The sequence below is a fragment of the Pagrus major genome, chromosome 9 (genome assembly GCF_040436345.1).
Source record: "Pagrus major chromosome 9, Pma_NU_1.0".
NCBI lineage: Eukaryota > Metazoa > Chordata > Actinopteri > Spariformes > Sparidae > Pagrus > Pagrus major.
The window spans coordinates 27,736,646-27,758,058 of NC_133223.1; the positions used below are offsets into that span (position 1 = coordinate 27,736,646).

Genomic DNA, 21,413 nt, shown 5'->3' on the forward strand with positions numbered 1-21,413 from the left:
ACTAGAAAATACCACAGAGGCCACAATAAAGTGTGTATGTGCTCCCTTCGTGTCTCTGACAAACACACACACACACACACACAAACACACACACACACACACACACTCTCTCTCTCTTTGTTGTCGCCGACACTTTTAAGCTGTTGAACTGAATTAAAGTCAAATGAATGAGTTGAGTGGAAAGAAGGTGCAGGCGCTGCATGGCCAAATAAAAATCTCATGGAAACACAGTGCTGCCAGGATTCTCCGGGGTCTTACTTCACTTATCAGGAATTACTGTAGAAGAGAAACAGTCCCTTAAGTAAATGACTAATTTAATAGAGGCCCAGCTCATTCATTAGCATGGAATGTGAAGAAATAAAGGCATTACTTCAGTGGAATATTAAAGCAGCTACATGGATCTTTTATTTTGTGTTGATTCTGGCGCCCCCTGTGGACAAAAAATGTTATGAGCACCACCGCCTGCTGTCATAAAAGATGTTGATCTAGCTATTTAATACCTAATATATAATCCTACAGCTAACGGATTGGTACCAGTAACTTGTTGAGCTACAGCTATAGTAAACATCCCCTAGTAAAAACACATCCTGAACGACTGAATAGTTTCCCAACATGGCCATTTGTTGGGTTTAGCAAGAAAATTACTTGGTTAGATTTTGAAAAACGTAGGTGATGATCACACAGCAGGCAAATCCAATTTGTGTCTGAAATCAGATCTGAAAGATGGAGTGACTGCACTATTATTTGCAAGTGATCAGGTCAGATTTTTGTGTCTAGACAACACCATCATATCTGCATTGGGTGCTATGGCAACGACATTTGCTCTGTACGCTGGTGACAAGGCTTTCCAACACGGAGGGACTGATCAATCATCTTGATCTCCACACACTCACATTGTCAAGTCGCTGAGTGGACAGTTTATTTCAGCACGACTCAACAGACTATTCTCTGTGTTGTCATCCTGCTAGTAGCAGCATGGATTCTGCTCGGCCGCATCGATGCACTTGTGTTTCTGTTACTCTGGAATTGACGTCACCATTTGTGTGTCGCACCGCAAGTGACACGAAAGACACTTTGAAATCCGATTTTGAGCAGCCAGAGCGTCCGGACTGACACGCTTCTGTAGAAATCAGATTTGAATTCATTGTAAACCACATCCAACTGTGGTTTGGATCCGACTTGCAAAAAACAGATTTCATGTGGTATTTTACTGCTTCTTTCCTCAGGCTGTGAGACTCCTCAATACATCCTCAGCTCTGCACCGTAAAAATATTAATCTTCGGAATCAGATCCAGCGACAGGCAATAAGAATATCTATATAGAAATAGCCAATCTTCTCTCTGATGGTCTTGTTGGCTTATGGAGCTCATATAGATGCATCAGTGTTGAGACTGTTTCATGAGCAGGTAATGCTTCTTGTAGTACGTTTAAGATATTTTCTAAATCTTAAAAAATGAGCTCCAGTGTTGCCCCTCACAGTGTCAGTGCAAATTCAACATCACCATCAGTGTGTTGCTGTGAAACATTCCCCCAAACGTTTCTTATTTACCTTAGACTTTCTATCTTCTCACAGCATCCTTCAGGCCAGAGGCAAAATGACCAGAGGGGAGGTTTAGATGTTTGTGTGAATGTCTGACAAGTGTGTGTTTATTAGTCGCATGTATGCAGACAAAACTTTAATGCCCAGGTGTCTCAAAGTGGATAGACTTGCTGAGGTATGAGGAGTAAGAAAAATAGCCTGCAGTGTGTCAGCTGGAGGGCAGCGGTGCTATTCTCAGATCCAGCCGCCTATTTCTGTCAAAGGAGTCGTCTGTCACACAAGAATTCAGACTGTGCTTTTACAGCTTGTCATACTATGTCAGCAATCACCTCAGGCATTCAGTCCTCTCACTTTCTCTCTTTGCCACACTCAAACAAACAAAAAACCCGAGTGCAGCTCAGCCAAGCCTGCTCCTTCTCTGACACCGTCAACCTGCAGTCTGGTCAGCTGTCAGCTGTGTTAGTGCAGATTTAATATTCCTTCCATATGATTCTGCAATTCAAACTGTTCTTCTGGGATCCTATTAAAAATTAATCTTTGCGCAACACTGCAGGTATTTTTATTGCAACTGCACAGAACCATAAAAAATACGTGCATCACTTTATCCGTCTCATCTCCACTTTTGACACTTGAGATTGGTCCAGATTTATTGCTCTCGTGCAGTCGAGTTCGAACCTGGAAAAGGTTTCATGGAGCTTGACAGGAAAACAGCTCTCAGGATCCCTTTAATGGACTTCATTTCCCAAGCACTCTGAGACGCTGCCGGGAGTAATCACGATGGCATAAAAATAACATGTGGTCGGCTAGCGAGCAGTAAACAACAATTAAGAGACCCCTTGCATAGCTCAAGAAATGAATCATTGAAAATGCACTTGTGCCATGAAGACAGCTTCAGCCTCTCAGCTCTAATTGACTATGAATTATTCAGCCGGCGAGCGGGATTAGTGGCATCGCCAGTATGCTATTGATTGACATGTTCCAGATTTTTCTTTGTTGTTGGCAAAAAAAAAGTTGAGCTGTAGAGTCTTAGAAAGAAGAAAATTAAATGAAAAGCTCACTTTTCCAGGGACAGAATCTTGTGAGCAGCTATATCTAGACTGTTGCTGGTTCAATTGAGGACATCCTCCTTTATAGCGAGGGAGGGTTAAAGTCAGCGTGACACAGGTAAGCAGGAGCAGCATTGGCAGCGGAGAGCGAGCGAGCACACGTTTGAGAAGAGCGAGTGACACCCTATCTGTCATGAAAGGAGCCGCAGTAACGCAACACTCTCTGCTGCTTGTTCATGTTTGCAAGTGAACAAGGCCAGCTATGACCGCAGGACATCACATCAATCAGCTGCTGGCTCAACGGGGACAAGACGCGGCGCTCAGGCATCAAGTGGCACAGGAGGATCATTTTTCTTGATGCAGAGCTCTGACAGCCTGCGTACAGTTAGAGTATGGCCATGTTAACAACACAGCAGACTGCACCTGTAGGCCCTCGCTCTTCTCTTCTGGGGGGAGATATCCGCCATCATCACTACTCAAATCTTTCTCTGCAAAGAGTGATGATGTATTTATCGGCAGTGCTGTATTCTGATGTAAATAAACTTTTTTTTTCCTGAAGCTGACTGACAGAACTGAATATTTCATAGGGGAAAGCAAATAAAGGAAGCATTTAACATGGTGATGAGAGGGGCTGACACAAAAATCATGTGACTGTGCTTGAGACCTGTCACTTGAGTCGTGCACAAATGCTAATGAAGTCAAAGACATCACATACAAAATTCTTCCTAATTAAATCACTTTATTTGTAATACAGGGCTTAGCTGAGTGCTTTTAAAGTTTAAAAATGATTGTGGAACATCTAAATGCAAAGAGGGTAGTTAACGGATCATTATAACCAGGCTTGTATCAAAAAATGTGAATCTTGAACACACGGCAGTGCAGTTAAATGTCAATAAAGCTCTGCAGAAATACACAATGAAGAATGGCTGTAAGTACACACCAACAACAAGCCTGAAAATCCACTGTCTCTGCATCATCTGTAGAGGTTACTGACTAACTTTGACATTTATAAGGTAAATGTCAAGTATTTGGGTTTTGGACTGCTGGCTTGATAACAGGAGCAATTCAAGGTTTGTCACTTTTTCCTCTGGTAAGCTGTGATGAGCATTTTTGACATTTTCTAAACAAAAGAACTTATTGTTAAGATGTGAAAGTAATCTGCAGATTAATCGATAATGAAAATAATCGTTAGCCGTAGCCCTGCGGCGCTCATATTACTGAATGGCTTATGTCTGCATTGTAGCTCTCAGAGCAGCTCTGTTAAGGGAAGGAAGGCGATTCCGGTGAAAGATAGTTGATTGTTGAGGCTCATTCGGAGGCCGTCAAATCCCGACGCTTTGGGTCAGTATTAGGCCCGAAATTTAATCTCAAAGCGTTGGTATCTGACGACCTGCGAATGAGCCTCAATAATCAACTATCTTTCTCCATAATCGCCTTCCCAACCCTTTAAGCTATGAAAGTGTACCAAGTAAAAAAGTGCATAAAATTGCATGAATAGAAAATGTGATAGTGAAGTGAACTTCACTGAGGTCAGCTGTCTCAAACCCAGACTGCCTGAACTCTAAAGCTATGTTTGAAATTTGGAGGAAAATGCTGGAGAGTGCCATGTTTCCCCTGCGTGTGCATTCCTGTTAAACCTGGAGGGAAATGTGGGGCTGAGGATTAAAATTGTTGGCATCGAATATGATGGCACGCCGTGATGAAGCAGTTGGACAGGCCGTCTCTGTTGTTATATAAAAAGTGAGACGTGGAAACTGCAGTCATGGCGAACATTCAAATGAGAATGAAATTAAGACGTATATTCAAGTGTAAGACATTTCATTTTCTTCCGTTCTTGGTTCACTGCTTTTCTATATCTGAGCGGTCTTGTAGTTCGACCTACTGTCAACTACCTCACTGTAGTAAGAGAGGACACAGTTGGACTACACACAAACACACACACACGATTCCTGTCCATGTCAATGGACAATCAAACACCCATGTGTTGTTACCCTGGCAACAAAAGGCCAACCATTCTGAGTCAAATAAAAAGCAGGAAGTCGCATCTTTCCATGCAGGGTGCCAAGTCCTGAGAATGACAAAAGCCTACTCCACTTCCCTTTCTATACTCACATTCTTTCAATGTCACTCTCGCTCTTAAACCCATGAATTGTTCTCACTTTATCCATCTCACCCTTCAGCAATCTTCCATTTTGCATAAAGAGTTTCTAAAGAGAGCAGGCTTTCTCAGCACTCTTTTTTTTTTGGATGCAATAGTTTTGTATCACCACAGTGAAAGCAAATGTGTGAAGTTGCTTTCACATGATCAGACCACCGAGCAGACTCAGCAGACCACTTAGTTCCTCTCATTTGGAATCACCGCCTGACCGGGTGGTGGAAATGGAGCTTGACGTCAGCTGTGCATAAGCTCCTTTAGACTCAGATGTTTAGGAGAGACTCTTGCTTTGTGGCTTTGCATCCCCTTTCGTGTTTGCGACATTGGTGGGAATCAAAAAGTGACAAAATCCTACAGATAGAGGAGGGAATTGAAATGTGCTGCATTATGACCAGATGGATTAGTGACAACAGCAACTGCTATGTCAACTCCCGCTGGGAATTTTTGTCTGAGCGATGTATAAATGTCTGTCTGACCTATCACTTCATCTTTCAAGCTGTCCCCTCATCACTCAGGGATGCTGGAAAATAACACTCAAAGACTGTCTATACAGAGCTGGTCTGGCAGCACCAATTCTCATTCTGGTATGGGGGAAAAAAACACTCTGGCTTGTTTGTATTTCTTAAACCCAGGATGGCGCGACGGTGCCCCCTGCAAAATAGTGTCGGGGGATTTGTTTTGGTTTTGGGGAGGTGAGCCGTGGCATTCGAACAGCAACATTTCCACAAAAGAACAAGTAAGATTTGCGAGCTTTGTTACATTCGTACTGTTGGCAACCAGGTTATCGTTCGGGTGACTTTTCGGCGTTTAGATACCTAGCTTGGAGGTTGTTGTTGTTTTACATAGAGACTATGATGAAGCAATTAAAATCTGGACACAGCTTCAGAGGCGGAGCCCCGTTCAGTCCTGTGAATGCTGCTCAGTGGCGCATGAAGCCAAAAAAGCTTGACCCCCTAGGTATAGAATTACTCAGATCTTCCGCGTTGTTGGGCCCATGGCGCAGCCACAATACCAGAAACTATCCGATTAGCGCCCAGCTCACTTAAATGGAAATACATGATTTATTTGTGCAGCTCCAAAACTTTCAAAATGTAAGCTTACTGGGGCTAGCTGCAGCTCAGGTGGTAGTGCATGTCATCTTGTAATTGGAAGGTTGCTGGTTCGAATCCCAGGCTGCCCCAGCTGCATGTCAAAGTATCCACTAGCTACAAACCCCAAATTGCTCATGATGAGCAGTTGGCACTTGCATGGCAGCCTCGGCCATCAGTGTATGAAGTCCATTTACCGTTATGGGAAATAGTCTTTTGTCTTTTTGGGCTCCAGTGCATCACGTGACGTTGTAATTACACGGTTTTGCCAATACAAAAGTTGGCTTGAAGCCTGACGCTCATCCTGGGGCCTCAGTAGAGACAGGGATCTTCAAAAAGGTCACAAAAATATAGATGAAGGGAGAAGGGAGCCTGTTTTTAATTTTAGGTTAAGCTATATAAGCCAAAAATAAATATTTGTTTAAATTCCTATATCAAGATCAATTAATCTCAAACTCTCAGCGGCACACATTTAAGATTCATTAGTTAGCTGGCTAGCGACAGCATGGTACGGGTGTGTCTTCAGATGTTCACCAACTCAAAACTTTTCACTGCATTTTACACCCACAGCTTACATCTGGTAAGCCAGACTACACAATAACAGACAGGAGGTAAAAGCAGTGGCTGTTATTTAGTTTCATGAAGCTTTTACACATCCCACATACACAGTCAAAGAGAACTGTAAAATCAGTTTTCAATCTGTGAAAGAAAATAAATAATAAAACTATCAACTTGTGCTATTTAAATGTGTTATTTAATCCTAACATGTCAGGGTATCATTGCGGCCTCTGATTGGGTTGAGTGGTGGGACAGTTTGCACAGTCCTGCTGGTTGAGTGTGCCTGTGCACCACAGGCTCCTGTCACCAAGCTCGTACCCACAGTACAGTGCCATTAATAGACTCAATTAGAAACCATTAGCGTGACATCCACAACATGTCCACAAACAACGACGTCTTCTTCAACTGCCAACCCCTCCAACACTTGCTAACTGAGTTTGGGGAGCTAGGACGGGTTCGACGTCAGGACAGGGCCCTGACAAAGCACAAAGGAGCTAAAACGGGTTTATTATTGGAGTTGTGAGGCACCACGGGGTATAAGGGGCTGGATCTGGGAAAATGATTATCACAGCCATGAACTCATTAGGTGACCACAAGGATCAACACAAGGATTCATCTAGCCTCAAATCACATCAGTCGAGGCTGAGAGCTTCTGTATAGCTGCCCATTTGAAGCTCTGTGTCCCTTTTACTGCTTTGAATCTTCCTTTTGTCTACTTTTACTGCTTCCCTGGCCAATACCCAACCGCCTTTCTTTTATTAAGATGCACAACAGTAAGCCTAATTTATAGAAAAAATGCGAAGTGACTAAGGATACCAAGTTTTCTGTCCTCGATACGATTCAGATATTTTTGTTTCACCCCGCTGCGTTGTCACATTCATGAACGTCGTGCGTGCATACGTCATCCGTGATTAGTAAGCGCTAAGCTCAAACTGTGATGGTAGTTAAGGGTCAAAAACACTTCTAACGTGGCTCCAGAGAAGTGCAGGGCAGGAAGAGAATAAATCGAGCAGCCATGTTGAAACTGAAGTTGACGACAGTGAACAGAGCATGACTGTGACAGTAACATAGAAAATTAACGATGCCGTACATTGAGATGCTTCAAGATTCATTGTGCATTCAAATGGTAGACAGGTGAATCATAATCTAATTGAATCAGGAGGCCGGTGAGAATTTACACCTCTGGTTTCTAATAAATAAATAAATGCATCGACTCGTGCACTCGCTGATACCTCATGTACTTTAGGCAGTATCAGAGGCATTTCCGATATTGGTATAAGTATCGGAACTTGCTAAATACAATAAAGTTCAATGTCAATGTAGACAGTTTTGGTTGGTTTAGATCAGTGGCAGCCAATAGATTGCTTGCTAAAAGGCTGTGGTGAAATAACGACCCTTTTTTCATTCAAACTGTTTCTAAATTGCTTCCCAAACGTTGCGTGTAATGAAGAGAGACAAACAAATGAACACGGAGCGAGAACAAAGATACGATAATATGCTGAATCACAGTGGCTGAGGGGAAGACCCTGCCAAGCAGCTTACAAATTCCTGCTGCGTGAATGTGTCTGTGCCTTACTGGGTCCTGTCACCTTATTTGTCCCCGAGCACAACAGTGGCATTAATAGACCCCGTTAGTATCCACTAGCGTGACAACATCTACAAAATATCCACAAACAAGCGAGCTTTCCCAGTGCCAGCTTGTGCTAAATGATGGGAGGAAGTTGGAAAGTCATGCCTGGGCCCCGACAAAGCACAATGGAAGCGAGCTAAATGAGCTTATTAATGAGATTACAAGAGGCAAACTTGAGGGCGAGTAAAGAACAAGAGTACTAGCCCTTATCTTAATCTCCTTCATATCTCTTCAGTGAAGCAAAACATTATTACATTCTTAAAAACCAATTATTATCTCTATATCCGGCGGGTAGGAAATCTTCTACAACCACATTCCAACAGTGTTGGGACGCTGCAGGATCTTCTCGCTGTGTGTGAGTGTATATTTACAAAAAAACAATCAAGTTTATCAGTTTAAACATATCTAAGCATATCTTGTCTTTGCACTATTTCAATTTCGCATCCCGTTTTATTTACGTCCAAACTTTTCTGGAATCAGGGACGGAGAAGAATTAAAACTTTTATGTTTATGATGGTAAATTTAGGATCTTCCAACTGAGCCAATTCTGTTCTACAAGAGAAACACTCCTATAATTTGTATATGTACATTTATTTTGCTAATTTAAACATGATAAAAGTAGACTCCACTATCTCTGGGTGCTGTTCACACAGTTTTCTCTGCTGTAGCCCTTGGTCAATATCTGTTTTGCATGTCAAACACTCACAATTTGCAGACTTGAAGGCTTGTTGGCTTCAAAAAAAGTTTCCTCAATAATGAAAAACAAAAGTTGACGGTCAGTTTGAATCCAGTTCGTTGTGATTAGTTCCAGTGTTGTGGTGTAACCGCAACAACAGCTGATCAACTACAGCTGGGACCTTTGTCTCAAGCACATTTCTCATCTGTCATCACCGGCTAAAAACTTCAAAAGTGCCAGAACAATAGTCTTTGAAAAACATCCATTTGTGAGTAAGTGTTTTAATCTTATAATATAGATATATGTGTCTGTTATATACGTGTGTGTGCCTTCAGCAACTTCCCAAATATGTCTGCCCTGACGCTCTTAAAAAGGCATTTCATCTGGCAGTTATTGCTTGTAAGATATGGCCAGAAAAGTTTCAAACATTCAAAAGATAACATTATCGACAGTGTGTGAAGAAACAAGAGTGATGACGTTGTGTCAAAGACGTCTATGTGCCGTGTTGCAGAGATGTCTACTGTCTGCTGGGAAACATAAAATCGGCGAGTTTGCCACTTTAGTCTAAGAAGTAAACAAAATAAACTCACAAAATGTCAAGAAAGGATAAATATTTTGACACCAACTTTCCTCACCAACAGAGAAATATAACCTTTATTGTGATGGTGATTGGAGCTGCACATATTTAACTGCGTGAAATGTTGTACACAAAAGTTCAGCAAAGCAATGAAGGGAAACGGATCTGCTTTAAAATATCAGTACATCAATCTCACTGAGGTAATACTACAAAATATTGTGACACTTGAAAGTTCTGCTTTACTTCTGCTCCAATCAGGGCCCTGCTCTCAGCGGCCATCCTTCAAGAGGAGCACTCTGAGCACAGTGGGTTTTTTTTAGTAGGCTGTAGTGACCTTGTTCCTGTGGGGCCTGGAGTTTATGAGCGTGCACCAGCAGCCCTCCAGAGCTTGTAATGCTGAGGGAATAGTTTCCGCTCGTGGAGGGTTAAAGGAGTCTCAGCTGAGCACAGACACAGCCCTGCTGGGGTTAGCTTCTCATTCACAGCTTCCACAGGAAAGTTAAGGGAAACTTAAATGACAACATTGAGGGACAGATTATCCATTTTGCAGCACGTATTGTTGTAGAAGGGTGTCAGACATCTTAGTTAAAGCCTTGGTGTTGTTTAAAACTCACTTTAATTCATCTACATCCAGACAACAGTAGACCAGGTCTAGCTTAAAGAGTCAAAACATGGATCCAATTATTTAAAAAGACCTTTATTAGGTCCCATTCAGACCACATGGGACCAGGTCCAAAACCACTACACTTAGACTTGTCAAATCTGGATCACATTAACCCAGAGAAACTAAAGTCTATTTAAAAACGCAGTCTCAGTTTTGTAAAAGCTTTATTCTAGAGCTGCAACGATTAGTCGATCACAAGAAAATGAATAGCACACATCTGCTAATCGATTTCAGCCACTGACAAGTAAAAATAATCAACAGATTAACATTAACAGATGTTTATTAACATTAATAAGACAATATAAGCATTAATAACAGCAGCATAAACATGTTTATTGCTCGATTGAAGGACATTTATTAATACCTTTTACAAACTTGTTTATAGATGCTTAAGAAAGTGTTTGTAAAAGCATTACAAAGGCATTTATTAAGTTTAAGTTACCTATCATATCATTTTTTAAACCTTTATTCAACTTTAATGTTGCTTTACTGAGATGTATACAAACTTTTTTAAGCATTTAAATATGTACTTATTAACAGTTAACCATGGTTTTCCTGCTAACTAATCTACAGGGAGAACAATGCCTTATTAAGGTTAATAAATTCTTTACTGCACTTATTCACAGGTTATTTTAAAGATTACAAGACATGCGGCTCAGACTCCAGGCTCCTTATAATTATGCAACTATAATCTCGTAAGGATTTATTTAATGTTCTTAAGCAGTCTATAAAGTGTTAACGCATTTCTGATAAGTCCTTATAAATGTCTTAAATCTAACAAAATGTGTTTATCAGGCTATTACTAACACCTATTCAATCCTATTCATGTTAATTCATGATAGAAAGGCCTTCTTACCCATAAGGCTTATTACAGGGATCTTAAAATAAAGGGTTAACTACATGTTTCACGGTTTTTCACCACATGCTTTCAGTCCATGTCAGACCAAAAATATCACTGACTAATTTTAAGTAGTGTATATAGATAGATATGCTTTGTTTTTGGCTGAAAGATGAAAACACAGATAGCATGATATATTTTTGCTTTCATAGATGATATAAAAATGTTTCATTAACCTGCAGCTGTGATATGAACAGTTACTGGAGTCTGCTTGTTAATCAAGTCAAGTGTGCAGATATAGATAGATCTGTTTTATTGTTGTCTGGCTGGAAAAAACGCCGCAAAATCTTACTTAAATAAAAAGGTTTCACACATCTTTAAAGGTGCACTATGTAGTTTTGGGGAAGAAATTTTAAATCAGAAGAGAAAGATCTTTATTGACTGATTTCTTTATGCCTACAAAAACTGAATAAACAAACTGTTCTCATGGCAGAATAAACCTTGAAGGACAACACAATTTCACACTGTTTTACTTTGTTTATATGTGGCGGACCCTGCCACCTGTCTAGCTTCAAACAGTGTTCTGGGGACCTTATTTTCCTCTGAGAGCAGCTTGTTTATTCAGTTACCGAAAAGATCCATTTTTCCGAGTTTGTATTACTAACTCATTAATATAGGAAATATTAGGGGGGTGGCCAAGCAATGTAATCGGTGTAAGCCCGACTACCGGGAGCGTAGACCACCACCACGACAAGCCTAGTTCAAGGTGCAAGTAAATAATTTATAAGGAAAAATATTTGCACTGTCAAAAACTGTTAAATATAAAGAAAATATGAGCAGAAATGCTGCCAGTACACATGTTTTTCATTTGTTACTTCAGTGCAAGGCTTCGATCTGCAAACAATGGAAATTAAAAATAAAGAAAAGTTTCTGAAATATTGCTTTTTCTGTAGTGCCTGAACGCTGCAGTGGCCCCAAGATAATTTGAGTTTCAGACCCCTGCTTTAACTTGAATGTCTAAAAGCTTTCCAACACATTAAGTGGTGCAAAGAAAGAACAAAAAATCAGATTTACTGTCATGAAAGTTTTGTTTCACTGAGGAGAATCTGAAGCTTGTGAGCTGCGGTCCAACTTCAGCCTCGTCCTGCTGCTGCTCTCTTGTGTTTACACTTCAGGAGGACACAAAGTTTACACCCAAAACTGTGGCCGCGGCGGTTCAACCCCGGCTCAAAACCTCCAACACACGTAAATGTGTCGTCGAGGACAGTCCGGGGCAGGAACAGTTCCTCTGAACGCGTGACGTCCTTTACTGGTAAACACACAACCTGTACATCTGGTGACTCTCTGAAACAAGTGTGTCAACGTATGGCGCTGTGCCGCAGCGTCAAAAAGAAACCAACAACAACACAAAGGGAAAGTAGAAAGTTTGGAAAGTGATAGTTTGAAGCGCCCGCTCTGCGTAAAAGCCACTTTTCCGACATGTCAGCGTGTGTCAGGCGAGTTCAGAGACAAAGTATCGAGCAGTGAGAGTGAAAACTCAACCTACACCGAGCAGCTGAGGTGGCGGAGGAACAATGTTGCACAACACGTACAGTTTTTAATCCACTCCGAGCAAGTCACACTGAGCAACACTGTCAACTCTTGCGCAACACTTCCACTGTCTTCCCCTAAAACTCTTTAAAACACGACGCAAACTCGCAGGAAAAAAAGTCACGCAGGGCAGATTAACAGCAACTCCGCTTGACTCCGCGGAGGAAAAAGCGCACGGAGCCACCACCAGATACACATTTTTTTTTTTTTTTTGGAGTCCACCAAGCCGAAGAGAAAGACTGTCTGACTTGTGTGTGTTTTTTCGTGACAAAGACAGAAAAAGAAGACGCTACCTGAGTTGAGCACCGCTGGGCGCAAATGGCTGGCTTTCTCCCAATCTCGAGGAGCATCCACAGGGCAGGGTTTTAGGACCCGTCGGTACTGTAAGAAATCACTGAGCCAACAGCTCCGCCATAGTCTTTAATCACGTGTCAAACCTCCTGTATTTCCGTAGGAGGCGGGGTCTGCGGGACGGGATGACTGACAGCGAGGAGGAAAATGATGCGAGAGTGAGTGGAGACGCGAGAGAAGTCTGTCAGCGTGTTTGCACCGAGGCGAGAAGAGTTTCACTGGATCTGCTCCATCATTCTGCTGTTTTTATACATTTTTATCTTGTTTCATGGGAATTATTGTATTTTTAACCACCCATGTTATCACTGTAATATACAGTGTGCTGCTGATGCTCAGTTATGACTTTGTATTGAACTCCTCCTACCTTTTCTGTCTTCTTATCTTATAACAATATCCTAAAATCTATAGGGATGTTATGTGAGGAAAATGCAGAATTACCACATTAAAATCCTACAAAACGGCACCTATCCTTCCTCCCTCATGAAAGCTCCTGAATATACTGTATGTATATGCAATTTTCAGTTTTTCTACTGGACACAATTGTCTCCTCCTTCACTGTGAAGTCTATTCTCAGTGTATGTGCAACGTAGGGTTCAAGTTTCAACATCTTACTTCCAAACGATTTGTGATGTCACAAATTATGCTCTTAGGCCCGCCTCTCAAAATCAGATTTTCAGTGAAGCACAGAGAAAATGTAAGCTTTCAGCAATAAATGAGAAAACAGCCAACATTCACTTGTAGGAACAAGAAGAAAAACATATTTTTGACCGCAGGGGGACTAAAAATCTTCAGTATTTATTTCCTAAGAGTGAAGAAAAACATCCTCAGCTATCATGGACTTAATCTTTACCAGTCAGAATCTTGTGCGTGTGTCCGTGGTTTGATCAGATTTGATTGACAGTGATGTCTCTCTGGCAGCGAAGTCCTGTGTTTATGTCACATCAGTCAGACTGTAATTACAAGCAGCCAAGTCAGAGAAGACGTTCATGCAGTTATCGGGAGTTTCTGACAGCTAAAATGTCTCCGTCCTGGTTTAAAGAACCAAAGTGTCAACAAACCCTGTGGCTGTAAAGTGTCCATCGCTGACAGCTACATCTAAATAAAGTCCAATATTAGTGCTAAGAGGAACAATTTGCTAATTAAAGGAAGCTTTATAATGTTTGTTTATATCAGGTTTGACTTAATAACCAACTGCTGCAAATAGAAAGTCCTAAGAGGGACATTGAATGCAACATAAGCAAACAAACCCCACAAATGTCTTAAAATTCACATATTGGTAAAATGATGTTTGGTGACCGCAGGTACATGACTTCATCTCTTTCCAGCTGAGCTCCACCCACTTAAATCTGCACCGACGAATGACAAAATACAGAAATCTGTCGTGTTAAATAATCAAAACTGTTGCAACTTGGCCAAAAAAGTTTGTGTGATCATGTAACTGTTATACCAATGATTATGGACCTGGTTGACAATACATGTTTACATCACATTTAAATTAATCTGCAGGATAAATATAAATATATTCAGTAAAATCGACAGTCTCAGCCTGACAATTCCCGTGGAGCTTTTTCATCATCAAATGTGAAGTTCACTGCACTCTGTCTGTGAATATTGTTATTTGCTTCAGCCTCAGTCGGCCTCGCCTTCTTCTATTTCCAGGCAACCTTTTCAAGACTGACTTTCCACAACTGCAGAGAACATGTGTCAACTTGTCGCATTCAGCAGTTGTTTTAATACTTTGGTGGAGAGACGTACAGTATGCCAGGAGGAGATTTTCCAGTTGAGAAAAGCGAGACTTGTATCCTCCTAACATGTTTGCTAATGGTGTTTTTCATTCACTGTTGGTTAAGAAGATGATAATCTGCCTCCTGGAAGACAGCCCTCCCCTAAACATCTGATGTCATTAAAAAAAATGTGGTTTATAACTACTCATAAGCAGTGTAAACGTTCTGATTGTAATGAAAGTCAGATGGTCTGCTTTAAAGGAAAAGCTCCAGAGCTACAACACAACCAGAGGTGTAATACTTGCAATAGACCGTACCTGCCAGTGCCGTTGACTGCCTTTATGTTTGCGTCATATCTACCACATGTTTTCTTCACTCAGCTCACTTTGGTGTATCACAAACACAAAACTCACCAAATTCTACCATGCAAAGAGAAACTCAAACACACAGTGTGTAATTTCTGCCGCTCGCGGTCTCTCAAAACAAAACAAAAATAGTTTTAGTGACGTCGGGAGTTGTTTTTCTTCTTTGTCAAACAATCAACATTGCTGATGAAAATCTATCTGATGTGACTCAGGCAGAAATGTTCACAGACGAGGTAAAGTATTAAAGTTTTAATCATGTTAGGTTCAGTTGATTCCCTTCCTCTCTCTCTGACGTATAATCTGATGTTTCCGCCCGGAAGTTACAAGTACACAACTCAACAAAATGTATAATAAAGGTTTAGTTGTTTTTTTTGACATATTGAAATGTTAGGTATTAAATCTATAACTGTGAATTTTCTCCAACAAACTGCTCTTTGATGAGGGCAAACTTTCCACACAGCCCCATTAACAGGCTCAGGATCATTATGTGATGCTTTCCTTGTTTTCAGGTTGAATATGATGCATCTTTGTCACAGAAATGCTCTGTGAAGTCTAAACATTCAGCTATTGTGAGCATAATCACAAGTGAGTGAGCACCAGTGAAGAGTTGTATACAATATATCAAAATATGACAAAAAGATTTAAAATAATATCAATAATTTATCATTTTTCTCCCCGTATGCACATCAGTTTCGTCATACTGGCCAGTGCTGCAGCAATGTATTCCCCCTCTGTCTGGAAAACACTCCTGTCTCTTTAAGGCCCCTCCTCCCAAATGCCCAGTCTGCCCTGATTGGTCAGCTCACACACGCCTGAGCCAGCACCATTTAGTTAGGCAGAAGATATGTGAGAGGAGCGCTCACTGGTGTGGACTTCTACATGCACAGGAACAAATATAACACACTGACAGAAAGGGGAAAAAAGTGTAATAGGTCTCCTTTAAAACTGTGGACAAGTAGGACAAAGTCAGTCAATCTGTCCCTGAAGAAAGCCGTTAATTATCAAGTCAAATCTCCCCCAACTTCTAATAAACAGTTGTCAGCATAGGAGTAGGAACACATATGTTTAGGCTTAGGCAAGAAGCAAAGACATCACCGCCAGACGACACAATATCAGTAAAAACACGAACAATGCTCGTGGGAAAACAGTTTTAATTAGGTAGATGAAACAGCAAAATGAGTTGTGAATCTCTTCTTCGTCCCTTTGAAACACTATCTCATCTACTTATTATCCAGACAGGCTGCTTGGTGCTGATTATGGGGACCGGACAGGAGGACTTTTTTTTCCTTCATGATCAAAGACGAACCTGTGAATCCAAACCTCCCTGTAAAAGATGTTCAGACTAGAGAGCACACAGAGAGGCAGCGCAAAAGAAACATACACAGAAAAGACAAAGAAATGTGCGAACTGTCATCCAGCAGTGTGCAGTATGAGCTCATACCCGGCGATCCGAAAGCAGCGCGGCACCACTGACGACCACATTAACGCCAGACTTCAAAGGCCACCTGACGCCGCCAGAGGATGAAGCAGCAGTACGACTGGGATTATGTAAACACCGGCACCCCCGCTTTAAGAGCGGGGGCCCATCTGAAAAGAACAACTCAACCCAGTCGAGCCGCTCTCTAAAGAAAACACTGACAGCATAATAAGTATCCTCTCAAATGGGCTTGTCCACATGAGCAAGTGAAGAAAGCTGATTTGAACATAGATGGGACAACTCAACCCGGGCCGCACTCTCCTCTAAAAGGATACCACTGACAACATAATGAGCATCCTCTGTAACTTGTCCGTGGTAGCAGTGTGAAACGGGATGCATCCAGAGTTTATCTAATGGAAGCAGATACAGCTCACACATGATGCCATAACATTCAATATAATACACCACCAGCACTCACAGAAGATTTTATTAGGACCATTTTCTTGTCCATCACCCAGTACTGCTGGAGGACACTGCGTATATCTAATGCTACTAATGTGTTTCAAATAAAGATTCTTGCCTTTATTTGTACAGAGAGTGAACTGGACCCGACCAGAGGTGGGTGAGAAGAACTTAATAAGTAGTGTATTTCTTTGATTGCTCCAATTCCTCATTCTACCTGACAGATACAGTCAATGTCCAGGCTCACAGATATTTTTTTTTTTCTCACGGGATTTTTTATTGATTGATTTTGTGTGGGATAATTTCTAGAATAATTACTATACGTTTCATTTTTATGGTGAGTCCACCACATTGTCCTGAGATTCAGGTTGCATAATGTAGAAATAGTGTCTTTTAGTTGCACTTTAGCAAGTAGAGAGAGATATTTTCATGTCTTTTTTTAATCATAGAGCAGGTCTGGGTGCTATAGAAATACTCCCCAGCGTCTTTTTTTCAAGCACTGCGCCTTTTTTGTGCAGCCGCTCCGAGCGCTTCGAGTTGAAAAATTCTCAACTTTTCAGACATCACTGTCCTTCATTTTCTTTTTACTGGCCTGCTGAATGTCTGGGGAAGGGGAAACCTCATGTCACCTCAACACCTTTGTGGAAGTTTTTTACCAAGCACTTATTAAAGTGTCAAAATGACAACATTTGACAAAGTGACAAAAGCAACTGTTTTTTTTCTTCTTCTTCTTTATATTTTTGTCTCACCTGTGCGGAAACTCGTCTTGTCAGCTTTGTCAGCATTGGTGACACCCGTCTTTAGAAAAAATGAAACTCCTATTGGAAAGTTTAGCTCACCGGAATTGAAGACAAAAGACAAACCAAAATACTATGACAAGCCTGAATGCTGTCGTTGGCAGAGACCCTGCAGCTATGCTGTCTAATATGACATTTTGTTTAAGTTCAGCTGAGTGATGTCAACATGAACCTGAGTGAGTCTCCACAGTAGCACTTATTCATTGTCAATTGCAATACTGCCAAAAAAAAAAAAAGTTTTGTGTCTGATGAAATTCTAGAGCAGGATGGATTTGGTCCAAGTTGTCAGTCGCCTGTCGACTTAGCAGCTGCACGGTTAATAGTGAAGAGAGAGTGTCACTGAAAATAATGTGAGATCGGATGAACTCAATCCACTTTGTCATTCAAATTGATTGGCGATGCTTTCAGGTTTTGGCTTCAGGCTTTTATGACTTTACAATGTTAAAATTCATATTTCTGGGCTAAAATGTGAACATGCACACCTGTTAATGTGAAGCCACTGCCGAGTGAAAAAAAAGGGAGTGGGGAACAAAATATTCCAGATAGGCAACTTTCACAAATAACTCATAAATGTCTAATTATTGTTTGTTTAAACTTTAATGTACAGTATATATCACTGGATCCATCCACAGTGCATTCTAGGTAGTATGTCATCCATGAGTGCACCTTATTGCCGCAGGAATTAGTCCCATTTTTGGGAGCATTTTTGCACTTCGGCTTCCCTCATCTCAAAGTTAATGGGTTTTTTTGAATGGGTTTTCAGTTCAATGCCTGAAATAAGGTCTGTGGGTAACTCAAACTTAAGCTATTCTCATGTTAAGTCGAGGGAACCAGTGCGATGCTGACCATCGGGTTAACATACCAGTCAGTGTTTCACCTGGATCCTATCTGTGGAGAGGGATCCTTAACATTTTTAGGTTTAGAACCAAACTACTTAGAGAGTAGAGACTGTAGTCCACAGAGATGGATCTGAAATCCTCAGCAGATGGTCCAGAATATCATAAATGCAGTAAAAGCCAGCGGGTTTATTCTAGTTTTTGTTGGTAAAAAACTATATGCATTTTGTCTTTTTTGCATCAAAATACTAATAAGCCACAACTAATTCCTCTCTGCTAACAGAAGCAGCTTGTACACCCAAACGCTGTAAACAACCCACCAGAAATGCCAATACAGGCCTTTCAAAACACCTGCTTCATCAAATCTAGCTGCTTTTCTTCCAAAACGACTGGTAATTCTATTTGAGCTCCGAAGTCATCCAAGATCTGCAGGAAAAAAACACACTGTACTCCTTCATTGTAATATTGCTTTGACAGCAGCGGATGGATTTCCTGCTCGTTATGACGGGAAGATCAATTCCCTCCAAAACCCGAGATAGCTGAGCATTCTCCAGAGAGCACAGCATTATCTTTTAGGAGATAAGCTAACGTTGGCACATTCGCACACCGTAGGTTAATGCAATTCGAAGTGGGACGGAGCGGCGGAGGGTAGATGCCAGGGCATGCAAATGCGGCACATACGATAAACAGAGGAAACTGCTGCTGGTACTGTGATGAACTGCCGGGAGAGAACAGGGCTTTACTTGTAACCCTTCTGGAATAATCTAATAATGTTCCTCTTTTCCATTATCTTATTTAATTTCAAGATTTCAGCCACCCACAAAAGAAGGGAAAAGGCTAACAGGGCGTGTGTTTGTGCATCCAGCTAACTTAATTAAGGCCCAGGGTTTTAGTCCTTTCTGTCGTGAATGCTCAGTTCATTGATTTGGCCCTCTGGTCCAGCAGAGAGACAACTTTCTTTCAGACGCAGGCGATTTTATCCAAGATGGTGAGAGGCAAGATTCCTGACATTAGATGGAGGCCACAGTACGCAAGATCTGCATGATTGCAAACCAATTGCTTTAAGTAAGTAGATATTGTGGGAAACAGGCCTGCTGTCAAATAATGAGACTTTTTATTGTACCCGCACTGCAAGAACTGTGAACCATACCCTCCATACACCAGAGGAACTTTGAGTGAAGCAAGTGTGCGTTGATGGTCGTTCTCAGGAGCAGGTGCCGGTGCCGGCGGCCGCCATTTTTACAACCCTGTCAGCTGTGTAAACAGCAGACGGCACAATAAGCAAACAACAGCTTGTACAGAAAAAGTCGGCCGGCTTACGTCACTTCAGGGTTCCTATTGGTGGTGCGAATGCCAACAGAAAAAAGCCATCGAAGGTGTATAGATCCAGGGGAGCTCCGGAGCTGGCAGTTCCTCTCAGGGGACACAAAGACAAAAACAAAACAGCCACTAAGACCTGGATTTGTCTTAAATGGGAAAGGGTACATTCAATCCCAGGTCAAATGACTCTGCATAGTGACGGGTATTTATCGGCTGCAGCTCCGATCGGCGGTGATGGTGCTTATTATCACCTGTTTTCCAGTGTGATGTTATGACACATGTTGAACTTAAGGAAGTTCATACGTAAATAGTGTTACGTCCTTCTCAGTGCAAGCAGCGCTCTATCATTCAGGCAGTGTTAAAAAGGAGCTAGAAAGACTGTAGTATAAGATATAAACAAGGGCATGTGTGATGTCAGAGGTGAAACAGCAGAAAAAAAACAGACAGAAACTCCAACTCGTCTGCTGGCAGTGAGAAAAAGGAGGAACGAAGTCCATCGCCTATTTTGAGGCGGTTCATCCATGTTTTAAAATAACCTGCATGTACACATTTGTTTTGGTTTAAAAGTGGCGTCCATGCTTGTATGTTAAGCAGTACCACCACTAGAGGGCGCCGCTCAGAGTCCAATCGGTCTTGCACGGACCGGTCCACTTTTCCTTCACCAACATCCAACTCACATTTAATTCCCGTCCAACCTTTTCCCAGCTGTTCCGTAGTAACGGTTTGTCTGCAAGTAACATCATAAACGTTCCCCCATTTTTAAAACTTCTTCTTTTTGTCTTGTGGTCGTGTGTCACTTGAATTATTGTCTACACTGTTACACTGCCTCCCACGGCTACCGGAGGTACTGCTCGGTTGGTCTGTATCTGTAAGCTCTCAAAAAAACATACGGACTAAAGGAACCCAGAGTACGGACAGAAGGCTCCTTCTGTATCCGTATGCATATTTAACTCTGAGCATAAATAAGCTACACAAAATACAAAACCCTTAAGCTACATGGACCAGGAGAGAATATATGAACCTTGAAAATCAAAGTAGATTTTAAAGGACCTGATCTGAGAGCAGACAAAGGATACAAAGGATTCTGAAAATAACAAAGAACCTGGTGGATACGGAGAAACCAGAAATGCTTTTAAAATAACAGAATACAATACAGTGCAATGCAATACAATAGAAACATCAACCAACACAAATGACCCGAGCTGTGGAATGTAATTTAAAACTCTATGCGAACACACATAAGTGGTTTTGGATGTAATATGAAGCTTTCCCCTCTGCTCCGCCGCAGGTTTAAAGCAGGGATAACCAACAGGAGATAGCAACAATCCTTCCTCCACAGTTTAAGGTGCAGTAAGTGGATAAGAGGGATTAATGGTATCCAAGCCACAGCACACCAGCCAATCCTGTTAAGCCAAGCCAGGCACGGTGGCAGCAGTTCAGATGTATGCGGCTTCAGCGATCCCTCGTGGGTCTCCTGACTCCGAGGATCCCTCAGATGACTGTTATCACGCCTGCCTGCGTATGTGCCATCTCCCCACTGTACGTTCCCCCCGTGAGCCTCTCTCGCTCTGTCTTTTATTCTCCGTCTTCCTCTTCATCTCGATATTTTGAAGTGCACTTCATGAGAGTCTGTTGGCATGACCATGGAGACGCAGTCCTCCTTACTTCACACTTGACTCTACACCAACAGTCTGTACTACATGACAGGACTTAATATTCGTACCTCCTTGTTCTGTTTTTCTTTTGACATGACATTTTATTTGTGTTAAGTTGCATTTG

At 41.6% G+C, this 21,413-nt stretch overlaps 1 protein-coding gene across 3 annotated transcripts in view; it reads right to left on the reverse strand.

Annotated features, from left to right (window-relative positions):
- Positions 1 to 12,737, reverse strand: part of hdac4 (histone deacetylase 4) — a 139,193-nt gene extending 126,456 nt beyond the window's left edge. For all 3 annotated transcript variants that reach the window (XM_073473262.1, XM_073473260.1, XM_073473261.1), the window contains exon 1: positions 12,656 to 12,737. The gene's annotated coding sequence lies outside the window, so the exon portion shown is untranslated. The remainder of the gene's footprint in view (positions 1 to 12,655) is intronic.
- Positions 12,738 to 21,413: the final 8,676 nt, after the last annotated feature.